We start from the raw sequence: 13,866 nt of genomic DNA, 5'->3' as shown, positions 1-13,866 counted from the left end.
ACATCATTATGAATTATGGACAATATTAAACATAAATTCAAGTGTTTTCGCCCTTATTCGTAAACGATATTTATTTTTAACTCTCGATGCAATTTAAGACCAATTTTAAATCAATTGTGAATTTGAAGTTCATGGATAAGGGCTTGTAAATAATTATTTGTAATGGAATTTGTATGTATAATAAATGTAAGTTTTTTTTAGTAAGGAAATAATAATAATACATTTGCTGTGCATATTGCCGTTTATGGATAAGATCCACTCAAGACTTTTATTGTGAGATTTCTTAATTAAAATAAAAGGATCGTTGTGTATTAATTTGTTTTAATAACCATTAACCAAACACCTACATATAAGCTAATTTTGGATTATTTTATTTATTTTAAAAATGATCACAAAAAATAATACCTAAAACCTAATTAATACAACTATTTTGGGCCACCTCACACTAGCGTCTCCCGAGCGTCGGCGTCTAGTCAACTAAAGGGCTGTTGCTTGCGCATAGCCATTGTTGGCGCAACTACTGCCAAATGCGCATAGCCATTTTCCGTAGCGCTGACTAGACGCCGGCGCTCAAAAGACGCTAGGATGGGGTGGTCCTATAGGTTACATATATGTATCTAGTTAGCAACAAGTTTATTTATTTTAACAGTAGTTAAAGAAGTGTAAACCACAACATTACCAGTAGGTATTCAAGTTTGGTGCTATCTAGCATCACACAGTTTTAGACATTAGTTTCAGTAAGTAGGTATGTCTTTTTATTACTTACGCTAAGTTGGTAGTGTTAACGTGCATGGTTTACTTGTTTACTTACCGACAAACTTGGTAAAGTAATAATATGTATTCCAGAGGCCGTGAGTTCAAGTCTTAACCCAGACAGTAATTGTTCCACTTTTAAATTTATTCTAAGCTTAATAGCATCGTTAGCAGACGTTTTATGTTTGTTAAAAAATAGTTATTTGTACAACAAGAGATCAAAGTTTGATATTTCTTCGAGTGCTTATTTTGAGTCCCGTGCAAGCGAAAGATTCTATAATAGATTCACGAGCGTAGCGAGTGAATCTAATTTAGAATCTTGAGCGTAGTAAGGGATTCAAAAGCGCACGAGATGTAAATAACTTTGATCTCGTGTAGTACACAAAAATTTTCACCCTAAGCAGTGAGAACATACCTAGAGGGACAGAGATAATAGCCCAAGTATATCGAACTTGTATTAGACCCCGCATGTTGAAATGACTATAAAGGTCACTTGAATGTCATTTTGTCAGCAAAATGCGATTTTGCTCACTGAGTGAGACACAATCAGTGAGCAAAATGCGATTTTGCTCACTGAGTGAGACAAAATGACTCAGTGAGCAAAATCTCATTTTGCTCACTGTTTTTAAGAAGCAAAGTACCCTTGTTCGAGCTGCTGAGGTGAAAATTAAATTAATGTATTCCGGCTTTGATTTTCCAGATTTGTATCTTCATTAAATGCTCAATGTTTTAATATTAGCATTTCAGATGACTTCCGTATCTACAAACGTTAACTTTCTAATGCAAATTCAGGCATGAAAATGGGAAAGATTCGCGAGTGAGATAACTTGGTTTGCTGCAATTTCCACATTTAGAATGTTCAAGAGGCTTTAAGAAATTCAGAGGGTTTGCTATGTTAATACGAGTATAATAAGACTTTTAGTGAAGTACCAGAGAAATAATTATAAAACAATACATAGTTCATTACGATAGAAGTGCGAGAAATAGGAAATTACGTATTCGCACTTATGTATCGTGGTCTGATTCAATGTTGGATGACCTTGAGATGTTGGTGGCCGTGAGGATTGCGGTGTGGTATAAAAGTTAATATAAATTGATAAAACAGCAATCTATGGCCACCAGTGGCCACCCTCCGATAACCATCACGTTTAAGATGACACTATTGAGCGCACTAACAAATTACCTTCGGCAATTTGCATAACGTCTCACGTTTGTAAAATGACGACGCCCTTTGTGAAACTTGGTCGTATAATTTGACTGCGACAGATCGACTGAATACCGTATTACTGCAATGTTCTGCCGCCAGAGTGCAGCACTAATTTGTTTAGTAAACCATAGATAGAGTAACTTATACATACTAGGCCTTAAACAGCTTTTTGACAAGTTTTCATTATGATAATATTGATGCACCAAGGCGGTTTGCTTATACAGGTGGCCTACCGCGAAAGGCGAAAATCGAAATTTCTTTATCTCTCTCTCTCGATCGAATAAGCAAGAGTGACCGAACTTTCGATTGTCATGCTTCACGGTAGGCCATGTGATTGACCTAATGACGCATGATGTGTCATTGATGATGTCAATGAGGTTTGTTTACTGTATGTGCTAGTGGTGCTACCTACGCAGAGCTTTGCCTAATATTCTCTATTCATTGTACCTACTCTGTAGTTAGTTAGCGAAAGCGAAGCGGCCTGCCTGGCTAGAGCGCCACTCACCGTGATATTCTTCAGACTCCTGAGGAAGACCACGTGCCCCTTGTAACTTCAATGCGTTGCGATTTTTTCGGGAAGGCATGGTAATGCGTATAAATTGCGAGTCCCAAATCGTTTGACTCCGCAAACGACCAGTGCCGGATTAAGATATTTTGATGCCCAAAGCATGGTGCCCCCTCTCCCTAGGGTCATCAAGATTACATTTAATTTTTTTGGTAAATTGAGTGAAGTTCATTGCCGCATTACAGCTGAGAATGGAAATCAGTCAGATCATTTTATCAAGAAAATTGACGGTGCCGCAGCAGTAACGTTGCAACAGAGTACCTAATGCTACTGCAGTCGCCACCCGAATGTCACCTTTATCATATCTTAGAATGTTAGTGAAACCGCGAGCGAAGCGAACGCGAAAATTTTTCGATATAAAAACGCAATTTGGTAGATAGTTCTACATTTTTACTTTTAGTATGGAAATCAGTCACATCACTTTATCACGAAAATTGACAGTGCTGCAGCAGTAACGTTGCAACAGAGTAATGCTGCTGCAGTCGCCACCCGAATGTCACCTTTATCATACCTTAGAAAGTTATTGAAAACGCGAGCGAAGCGAGCGCGAAATTTTTCGATATAAAAACGCAATTTGATAGACAGTTGTACATTTTTACTTTTAGTCCCAACCAGGCGCGAATTCAGGATTTCATATAGAAAAGGGATGGGATAGTTTTCTATCAGCCTAGCTTCGCATAGGGCTATTTAAGGGTCTTAGCGAGGTTGTTTTCATACAGAAAAGAATTGAATTGGCGAAGTGTGAGCAAGGCAGAAGGCCCAGCTGCGAAAGAGGAAAGCTTGGATCCACGCCCAAGTGTAATTAAGGCAGATGATCAACTTTACCGTAAGGCGGAAGGCCTCGCATAAGACCTAACGCCGAACTGCAAAAGAGTGGCTTGAAATCGAATCTATGCATGCAAAGAGAATAGATAGTATAGAGGGGTCCTGTCATAGTAAATTTTGTAGTCACAGTAAATTTACTGCCATCTATCTACACACGACTAAAACTTAAAATGAAAATTATAAAATTATCAAAAAAAATTATATATAAATGATTTTATTATTTTTATATCATTTTGACCCATGTTCATTCACTGATATCTATGTGTTAAAATTGTTAAATATGAAACGGTGTCGTCACGCCATCTAGCCGAGTAAAGGCTAAAGTTGTGTGCGTCATCTATCAGAGAATGACTTTTTCTTGATTTCCGAGGCACGTTTTTTCCTTACACTTTATTCATCTTATACGAAGTTACATATGTCTTTGATGCATGTAATCACGACTCTTCTACTGCTCGCTCTTTGGCTTCACTCGAAAGCGCTACTTGATAGGATGCTTTTAGTATTCGGCTTTCACGGGGCCCCTTATAACACTTTGACAATTAGGTCTCAGGATCGCGGCTAAGGAGCAACTTGGCTTGGCCGACAAATCTGGCGTGCAAGAAAGCAAAATTCGCTATAAAATCGGTAACCTATGTCGAAGAAATCGGCTGGACGCAAGCCCGAAAGCAAGATATTTTTTCCATGACTTTAAGGGCCTCCGCGTAAGGTCAAATCGAAAGCCTACGTTGGAGATGTTCTTTACGTACCCTCACTCTCTTACTTGATCCCTACGACCCTTCGTTATTAAATGGGTACTTGTACACGTATAAAAGTTTCATATGGGTACCTACTCCACGACGACTGCAATGCTGATGCAGCCTGCGCGTTTTTTTGCCTACGGTTTTGGTGGTTTTGGTGTACGGTGGTGGTTTGGTGGTGGTGGACGTGGTGTCCTAAGCAAGTGCTTATTTTGCTTAAAAGGGATAATCCGGCACTGCAAATGAGGTCAATGTTTTTTTTTCAAAGTAGGTACACATTTTCGTGGCCATTATTAAGTACTTAATTACGTATGAATATGGATTTGATATGGATGCGATATAATTACGATTAGGTATAATTCAAGACGGAGAAAATTAATAATTATGCAATTATACTCGTGTTGATAATTATGTGTGTTTATTTTACCACTACGTAACTATGTAAACTCATTTTTAGTTTTCTTGATTACCTACTTAATGTTTACTCAGTTCCCCAAAAGATGGCACTGTGCAATGTGTGGCAATTAATTTATTGTCGGTTAATTTTGTTGTATTATTAAATCAACACAATTATTCAATTAAATTTATTGATATCCGTACCCCCTCTTCTAAACTTAGAGTTAATTTGACAAAATCCTTCCTCAGTGGCTTATTCATGTCACAACGTATCAAATTCAGCGCCATAGGTTAGTTTACCACGGTACTCTATAGTAGTAGCACATATTTGAAAAAAGTTTGCCCCTCTTTCCTAAGTAGCGCCATATGATTCAGGGGCAAACTTAAGTCAATCAGGTGTTGTGGCTACCCCCCTTTTAGGGGTTGAATTTTTATAGCCAATAACCTGGCCGTGGATTTTTTCGACAGATTAGTAAAGATTTCACCAAAATCCGTTCAGCCGTTTTCACGTGATGCGTGGTCAAATAAACAGACAAACAGATAAACAGACAAACAGACAAAAATTCTAAAAGCTGTTGGAACATGTTCTGTTATCGATTCTAAGTACCCCCAGCCAACTTTTTTTCAAATATCTTCCATGTACAGACTTTCCACCCTCTTCAGCTTTATTATTATGTATAGGTATATATATTGCAGGCAGGTTCTTAAACCGTCTAAATGGCCCTTGAGGCCCTGGGAAAGGTGAAAGTCAAATAAAAGACGACTTACTCGTACGCTAATGACTGACCAAAACTGAACAAAGTTTATTTTCAAATATCTTTTTAAATATAAAATTAAGTACCTACTACGGTGATTAAACGCCTATATTCAAATGAGATTTAACATTTTTATTGTTTGATCTAATGTTAGTTATTTCCATTAGTGATCCAAATTCATAATGCATCAAACACTCCGAAACGTAACGAAATGGAATAAACAATTCAACCCCCTGTGTACAGGAGCAATCAATCAAACAGCGACCGTGTTGCTACTAAATTAGAAAACACTTTCGCGTGCATTAGACCGAACGGTAGGGATGGGGATCGGGAGTTAATTTGTTGAGTAACAGGTGTATTTAGTGAATGGTGTAAGTATTTGAAGAGAGGGGTGTTAGAATTATTTTTCACAAGCGTATAATTCAACTTTATTTATTTTATTTAAATTATCATTCTTATTCAGCTTAGGGCAAGTGTAAATGCATGCATGCATACCTACCTACAATATATTTCATATTTATTTATAATTTTAGAAACGATGTTGTGTGTATTTCAGATTCTACTCTCCTCTGGTATTTTTATTTTGATTTACCCACTCAAATCTTCATAAAAAACTTAAAATTTTTATTTAATTATTTTTTGAATACGATTCTTATAATGGGAATTATTAATCTGTTTTAAAATGTAATATTAAATGTAATAATAAATGCAATGTCAGCGAACGGTCTCATAGCAAAGAGTCTCGACCAACACCTAGAGAGACTCTCGCTGGGTGGTTGGATCAAGGGACAGATGCAGAAGGCGGTAATTTTGGACACGGCGCGTATAGTACGTCGGTTCCTCACTCTGCGGCCCTGACCACCGGCAGCTTGGGCCAAGCCCCGCTGCCGGTGGCACCCTAGGTTAGGTTTTTTATAATGTGTTTATATGTATTTTTTATTGTTTTGTAAGTGTTTTTATATTTTACTTTTATATTCATATTATAACAAACCTAACTTAAGACGAAAAATAAATAAAGAGAATGTAATGTAATGTATTTAAATGTAATATTGTTTTATAATGTAACAGTTGTAAAAATATTTCAATAGTACATTACGATACAAGTGCGAAAAATAGGAATTTGTGAAAGTTGTGAATTACCTATTGGCACATGTAATCGTACAACGTTTTACATATTGCCCTTTTAATTTTCGACATAGTCACGTAATGTGCTAATTATCGCACTAGTGCGGTAAAGTAGCACCATATGTACTTTAAAATATGTTTTACCTTATTTTTACGCTGGCCTTAAGAGACTTACACGCACCCTTTGTTCTTATTTTACCTAGTATGTACTCCCTGAAGCTTCCCAGCACTAGAAAATTTCGGCATTAGTACTGAATAATAGATGTTCTGGATACGCTCTTGAACGAATTACTGGGCTAAATTATTGAGCACCTCTGACCGCCGGTGTTGGGAATAAATCGCACTTCTTATTTGACTTGTTAGCTCGAAGTAAGAAGGGAACTCCGTAAAACGATTGAGCTGTTACTCGAGTATTCTTTCCCCGTTGTTCGTCCATTTACGCTAAACAATAGTGGCGTTTACTTATTTAAACAATATTAAATAACGTATGGACACGAAAAAATCTGGTCATGCATGATTAAGGATGACTCACGTTAGACCGGGCCGTGGCCGGGCCGAGGCCGGGGCGGAGCTTCCGGAGATTCGTTTTCTATAGAATCAGCCGTCGTAGAAAATGACATGCCCTGGTACGCCCCGGGCACGGTCCGGTTTAACGTGAGTCATCCTTTATGGTACTAAATCATTTAAATGAATGAAGATTTTCAAGCATTTTAAATGATTTGTGGATATCAAACTGCATAATAAAAATACAATCATAATATAACGTTAAGTTGTTTGTGAGTTTCATCATTTATATATTCCACTAATATGACAGGTGATTGGCGATCACGTGATGCTTTTTATAGAAAACGAAGTGTCGGACGCCCCGGGCCGGCCCCGGACCGGTCTAACGTGAGTCCACCTTTACTGTTGTGATTTGAGAAGTTATTAAATAAACTTCTATAAATTCCTGTAAATACTTCACGTAGTCACGCAGCAGCAGATAAAATAATCATGTTGAATAGCGTCAGCTGTCGAAAGACCCTCATAAAAATCAAATGAAATTGTCCAACATATCCAATCCTTGTTCAACAAGTTCCGAGTGAGTATCACCATAAGCAGTAGAACACTGCTCAACTGGTACGTACCTACCATTTAATAATGAATATGGGTTTCCAAATATACCTACTTAATAGATAATAAATTATAGGTAACAGTAATTCATCACACTAATAGACATAGCAAGCCACTGTGCACTGTTTTATTATTGTATACCATAGAATTTAAGCGAACACAAACATTTTAGGTCAACAATGGACACAGTTTGTCATCTTAAATTTCTTCAGCATTCGACTGATTATAGTGTTTGTGATGAAAATTGACATAATTATGAGGGTTCAAAAGTTGCTCCAAAGTCAATAGATATTGTAAAAAACGGCCGCCATAATGAATTTCTTCTTCATCATCTGCAGAACAATCAGATCATGTAAAGGCCCATTAACCCTTCGGGTGGCAGCACCTCCGGTTGAACGGTAGGGGAAATGGCGCGGCCATTTTTTTAAATATGCCTCTGCGTGGCAGAGGCCGCGAGAAGGTTCGGTCTTAACAAGCCCGTAATTGGCAGAGACCGTCTCGCGGCATCTGTGCGACGCTGCATTTTGCGCCTAAAATAAAACCGTTAAAACTATGCCTTGCTTGCTCACTCTTGCAAGATGCATTCGTCAATAAACAAGGATGGTATTCCCTAACGGTCGAATTCCCGCGTAAAACAAAGTTTGTTAGAAATGACGTGATGTTCCTGCCCCACCTCGCCCATTACGCGCCGACCATCGTCGAGCCGCGAACATTCAAACGGAATACGCACTGATAAAAAGTGAAATAAACTGTGTGAATCGTGTTAAATGTATTGTTTTGTCATAAAGACTGCTTTTTCTACAATCAATTGTTTTATTTCGTAATTGTACGTATTTTTACATGAAAGTAGAAAAAAATTGGTGATGTGAGATTAGAACAAGTCTAGCATAATTCACATAAATAGAATAGAATTCATTGGTATACAATCAAATAACCCATTTTATGCTGAATTCAGTGATATATAGTTTATATATATCATTCATACATTTTTTTTGGGAAACGGTCATATTTCTAACACGCGCCAAATTCGCGATGATCACCCGTTGAGGCCCCGCCACTTGACGTATATTTTTCCAAAATGGCTGCGCCACTCAACCGGCTTGTTATGTCTGTCCGTCTCGCGGCCACCGCCACTTACCGTAGAGACCTCGAGGAGGACAATGCCACTCGAAGGGTTAATTTAATCCGTAGTTAAAACTTACGAGTAAGCTTTTTCAACAGCTTTGACGAAACGCGATTTACAGTTTCAGGCGAACTACTAGTATTGGTAGGTATAAGTATAATTAATACACACTTCCTAATTGAACTACAGGCCCTATATTTGTAATTGTCCTTTGTATACTCGTACGTGGCGCTACTTAGTGTTATGATAATAATATCGTATGGTTGTAATTGTAATTACGTCATATACTTTATATAAACTTAATACATATAATTTATCCTATTACCTATATAAATTTATTTCTCTAAATCTCGTAAACTGGCCGTTATGACGCACTGAAAAGGCAACTTAATCGGAAATTACTGGCTTAACAAAATCGAACGCGTTTGGTGTATATTGCGTAATAATCCGATGGAAACGGCCTATAAATCGTTCGCCAATAAAAGCTTATAACACTGTTTTAACGAACATTTATGTCGATAACTAAATGTTTAATAGTAATTTAACTCGCTGCTGAGAGTGCGAGCGCTTTAGTTTATTGGAATTCAATGTAACAGTGTGTTGGCGATGAGAGTGAATAGATCGAATATTGATAATGTACATAAGTTAGTACGTTGTTTGTATTAACAATCAATTCAATCGTTTGTGTACCTTCATGAATTATTTTTTCATTTATCATTTGGCCTATTTCGAAACGGTAGTTCAACGAAGGTTTATATAATAGAGGAGGGCGTGGAATAAATTAAATATAGAATGATAATTATTCAAATTTAGCACAAATTCGTTATTTTTTTCAATATACATAGTATGTTTAGGGATTTTTATAGATATTACACTCGTATATACGTAGGTAGAACTCGTAGCATTAATGTAGACTTTCCGGACAATAAATATACTATTCTGCTCTTCATACCACGAGTAAGTATTGGTCTGACCAATTTAAATGCATTTTTATACGTAATCAAGCTGATAATACAAAATAGTAAAACCAGAATGTAGTTTGGCGTAAGTGTTTGTGGGTGTTGGTGGTAATCAGATGATAGAGTCAGAAGGTGTATTGGCAACGGAAGTTTTCAATAGTTTCATCTATCGACATACTGGTCATACCTACTTACCATGTTTCTGATAAAATATAATCTATTTAAGCGTTTATTCATGCTTGTCAGGTAGGTATCATTTCATAGTATTTAAGCATTTATTATTTATAGTACATACTTATAATAATAGCACCAGACATACTCATAAATTTATCGAGCAAATAAATTTCTTTTCCATTTTAAGCTTTCTCGTCACGTAGGCATGTCAAAATTCTCGTAGGTTTGATCGTGTTATTACGTGCGTCGTGCAAAACAAATGAGACGGCCTTACATGGACTTCATATTATAATTGCTAGATGTGATTTTTACGTTTCAGGTTTTGTTTCAGCCTACAACGAGGCGAGGGCGATCATAATAGGGCTGATTTTTATTTTGTTGTCGGTTTTTAATTTGTGTCGTCGGATTTTGATAAAAAAGTGACCTGTAGATTATTATTACGAGCCCTTCTTCGACTCCTCGCGGTTTTGAGCTACCTACCTAAAACTGGCCCGTATAAATTAATGTAATTACTAATGGGACAAGCACATCAAACAGCAGTTGATGTTGAAATTTTATACCCGCTTAAATAGAAATATTTGTAATGGCAGGATGGTTTTAGTGGCAATGGGCAGGCCACATTGCACGCAGAGAAGATGGCCGATGGGGTCGAAAAGTGCTCGAGTGGAGACCACGGACTAGCAAGCGCAGCGTAGGATGTCCACCCACAAGATGGACAGACAACCTTGTTAAGGTCGCCGGTAGACGCTGGATGAGGGTCGCTTCCAACCGGTACGTATGGAGGTCCAAGGGGGAGGCCTATGTTCAGCAGTGGACGTCTTATGGCTGAGATGGTGATGATGATGATGATGACCTAAATATTTTATCCAGTTTGTTACTTATTTATTTTTTTGCGTTCATAATATGGAACCGTTAAATATTTACATGTTTCCACATAACTATTTTTCGTCTGGGATTCGAACTCTGTATGTACTGGCATGTCTAATAGCAACTTTTACCAAGATATGCGTAGCATGAAAGACTTCCAGCTTCGTAGGGAGGATCACTACCGACTATACTTAATTTTTTTAAAGGTCGTTTAGTTATTAAAAATCAAATTAGAATAATATACAAATAAATAAATATATGGGGGCGATCTTACACAGATCAACCTAGCCCCAACTAAGTCTTCTGGGTCAAATGGTAAGCTTTACTTTTGCAATAAGATGACGCTTCCAGCTCTCTACATCAGCAACAAGGTGAGTCTGTAAACTTCACTCACGTAGTAGTGACTTCCTTGCTCAAATTACGGGCCAGGATGTATCACACTCGGAATGAAATATTTTCATTCACAAGCCTCTTCAGAGTCTTCAGTCTCAGGCTACGTTGAATTACAGGTACGCTACTACGTTGAATGTTGGGTTTATAATCTAAATACTTACATGTTCTACTTTATTCTTTACAAATAAGCATTTTATGTAGGTACTTATTTAGAAAATAACAGAAAACGTGGTAAATAAAAATTGGACAAACATCAAGGACTAGCAACTACGCTAACAAGACTGGCCAAGAGTAGAAAATACTTTGCAAAGGTGACTACCGACGCCCGCTAGGGCATGGCAGCAGAAGAAGAAGTGCTAAACAAAGCAAATAATTACTGAAAATCAAAGTTATATTATAATGCTGCCTATGGAACATAAAACGCGGCAACTGTCAATTAAAACAACTTAATTTATATTGACACAGTACAAGCAAAAAAGAAAAAATCCGACCAAGAACATGTCGGGCCAATGTAGGGATCCGTTAGTTAGCTTAGGTTAGGTTAGGACAGGTTGTCTTCCCAATAGGCAGCTTCGAACGTTTTTTTTTTTCGAAAATATTAAAATTATCATAAAATGGTTCGGAAAGTCCCGCACCTTTTCGTTTAAAAGACAATATCTGGGAGACCGAGCCTTGCTCGGAAAATATATAAAAACTCAAAAATGCGATTTTTCGCCCCCGAAAACTCCCATAAAGCAAATTTTATCGAAATCGTTAGAGCGGTTTCCGAGATCCCCGAAATATATAAATAAATAAATATACAAGAATTGCTCGTTTAAAGGTATAAGATATACAACGACATCCCACAAAGTAAAAAAAGAACATCACTATACTTTTTCTGTTGGGTTACTTACCATAAAAAAGTACCCAGTAGGTAGGTAGGTACCCGAACTGTAAAGTGATTCACAGATCCAATAATAAATTAATGTGTGCTTGGAAGTTTAGTCTAATATAATGATGCCTAAAATAAAACAAACATTAACAACTTTGCTATATATTGTGCGTATAATAATCTTGTGACTATGTATCATTTGAATGAAACCCGGTGTCCCAATTATAACTTGGAATAACTTATTCCTTTGACAAAAGCCGTGATTTTCACATAAAGTTCTCGTAACTAACCTACACTTAACGTGAACTTTATACTAACTAGTTTCGCAATTATTAGATTTTTGGTATCCGATGTATCTATAAATCCATACTAATATTATAAATGCGAAAGTGTGTCTGTCTTACCACTTCACGCTTAGAACGCTAAACCGATTTAGTTGAAATTTGGTATAGAGATAGTTTGAATCCCGGGGCAGGATATAGGATAGGGTTTTATTCCAGGACCGATTTAGATCAAATTTGGTATGTAGATATATGAAGTTTGAGTTGTGGGAAAGGATACAGGATGATTTCTGGGTCGTGATCCAAAACCACTTTTTCTGACTCTGTAACTGATACACATTATCATAATATGGTAGTATGTATTTGATACAAAAAATAATTTCTTTATTTTTCAATTAAAATTAATATTATAAGTACTAAGTAATCATGGTCACCCTATTACTTTTGACAGACGCTGTATGGAAAGCATCAAGACGTCACATTGAGTAGGGTGACCACATTTTATGCAAAAATGTTTTTTTCTACTTACCATTTGATATTCGTAGATATAAAAAAAAATCACAGATTTCGTGCCTCACACGACTATCGAGCACATTGGAAATGAATCTACGGAATTTGAAAAAATATTGTCGCTGAGCGACGAGAAAGTCTGGATAAGGAAAAAGTTACAAAATAAAACTAGAACGTTGAATGATAATTATTTTATTCTTAGATTAACATAAGTATCCTGGACATAACGCATGTGAACAAACAAATTGCAAAATTTCCACACGCGTATCGAAGTTTGAATAATTGTCGCCGTGGCGCATAAGTATAGGTACATATTTCATTCTTCGATTAATAAGCAGGATATATTAATGTTCAAAGTACAAGAAAATTATTACACGGCAAATCCGTAGTCAACTCGAGAAGTGGTAGCCACATCGCCGTTATCGTCACTCGAGTCTTGATCGGCAGCGGCCCATTTTGCTGCAAGATATGAAATTTTCTTGACAGCAGTTTGACGCGACGAGAGATGACCATAACAGCGTTTGTCTATGTTGCACCAAACCTGAGTTCCAATAGGTACTACCAGGGTTCAGGATCAACTATCTTGGGTAATGCTCTACCATGTGATCATCATGACGAATCGGATGTCCAAAACAGCGCGTGCCTATGTTGCACCAAACCTGAGTTCCGCTAGGTACAACCAGGGTTCAGCATCAGCTCTATCTTGGGTACTACTCTCCTAAGTGCTCATCAAGACGAGTCGGATGACCAAAACAGCGTGTGCCTATGTTGCAACAAACCTGAGTTCCTTTAGGTACAGCCAGCGTTCATCATCAGCTCTATCTTGGGTACTACTCTCCTAAGTGCTCATCGAGACGAGTCCGATGACTAAAACAGCGTGTGCTTATGTTGTATTAAACCCGAGCTCCACTAGGTACTGCCAGGGTTCAGCATCAGAAGATGGACGGCTGTGTGCAGTGAATGTTTGAGGTATTGTGAAAGGAAGGATGATAGTCGTTGTTCAACTGTAATAATTTAGTCAATCTTATATATGTATACTGTAATCTAAATGTAACTACTTTCATGGCGCATTAGTTATACACTGTAATGTCATGTAAACGTGTTTTCAATAAATAAATAAATAATCAGCTATCTGCTAGCAGCCGCCAGCAACATGCTGAGGTGAGACCATTTCGTGGCACTTTCTCTTTTTTATGTTTCTCTGTATAAGTT

This window comes from Cydia splendana, chromosome 3, assembly GCF_910591565.1.
Source record: "Cydia splendana chromosome 3, ilCydSple1.2, whole genome shotgun sequence".
Lineage (NCBI taxonomy): Eukaryota > Metazoa > Arthropoda > Insecta > Lepidoptera > Tortricidae > Cydia > Cydia splendana.
This window is presented reverse-complemented; position numbering follows the sequence as displayed.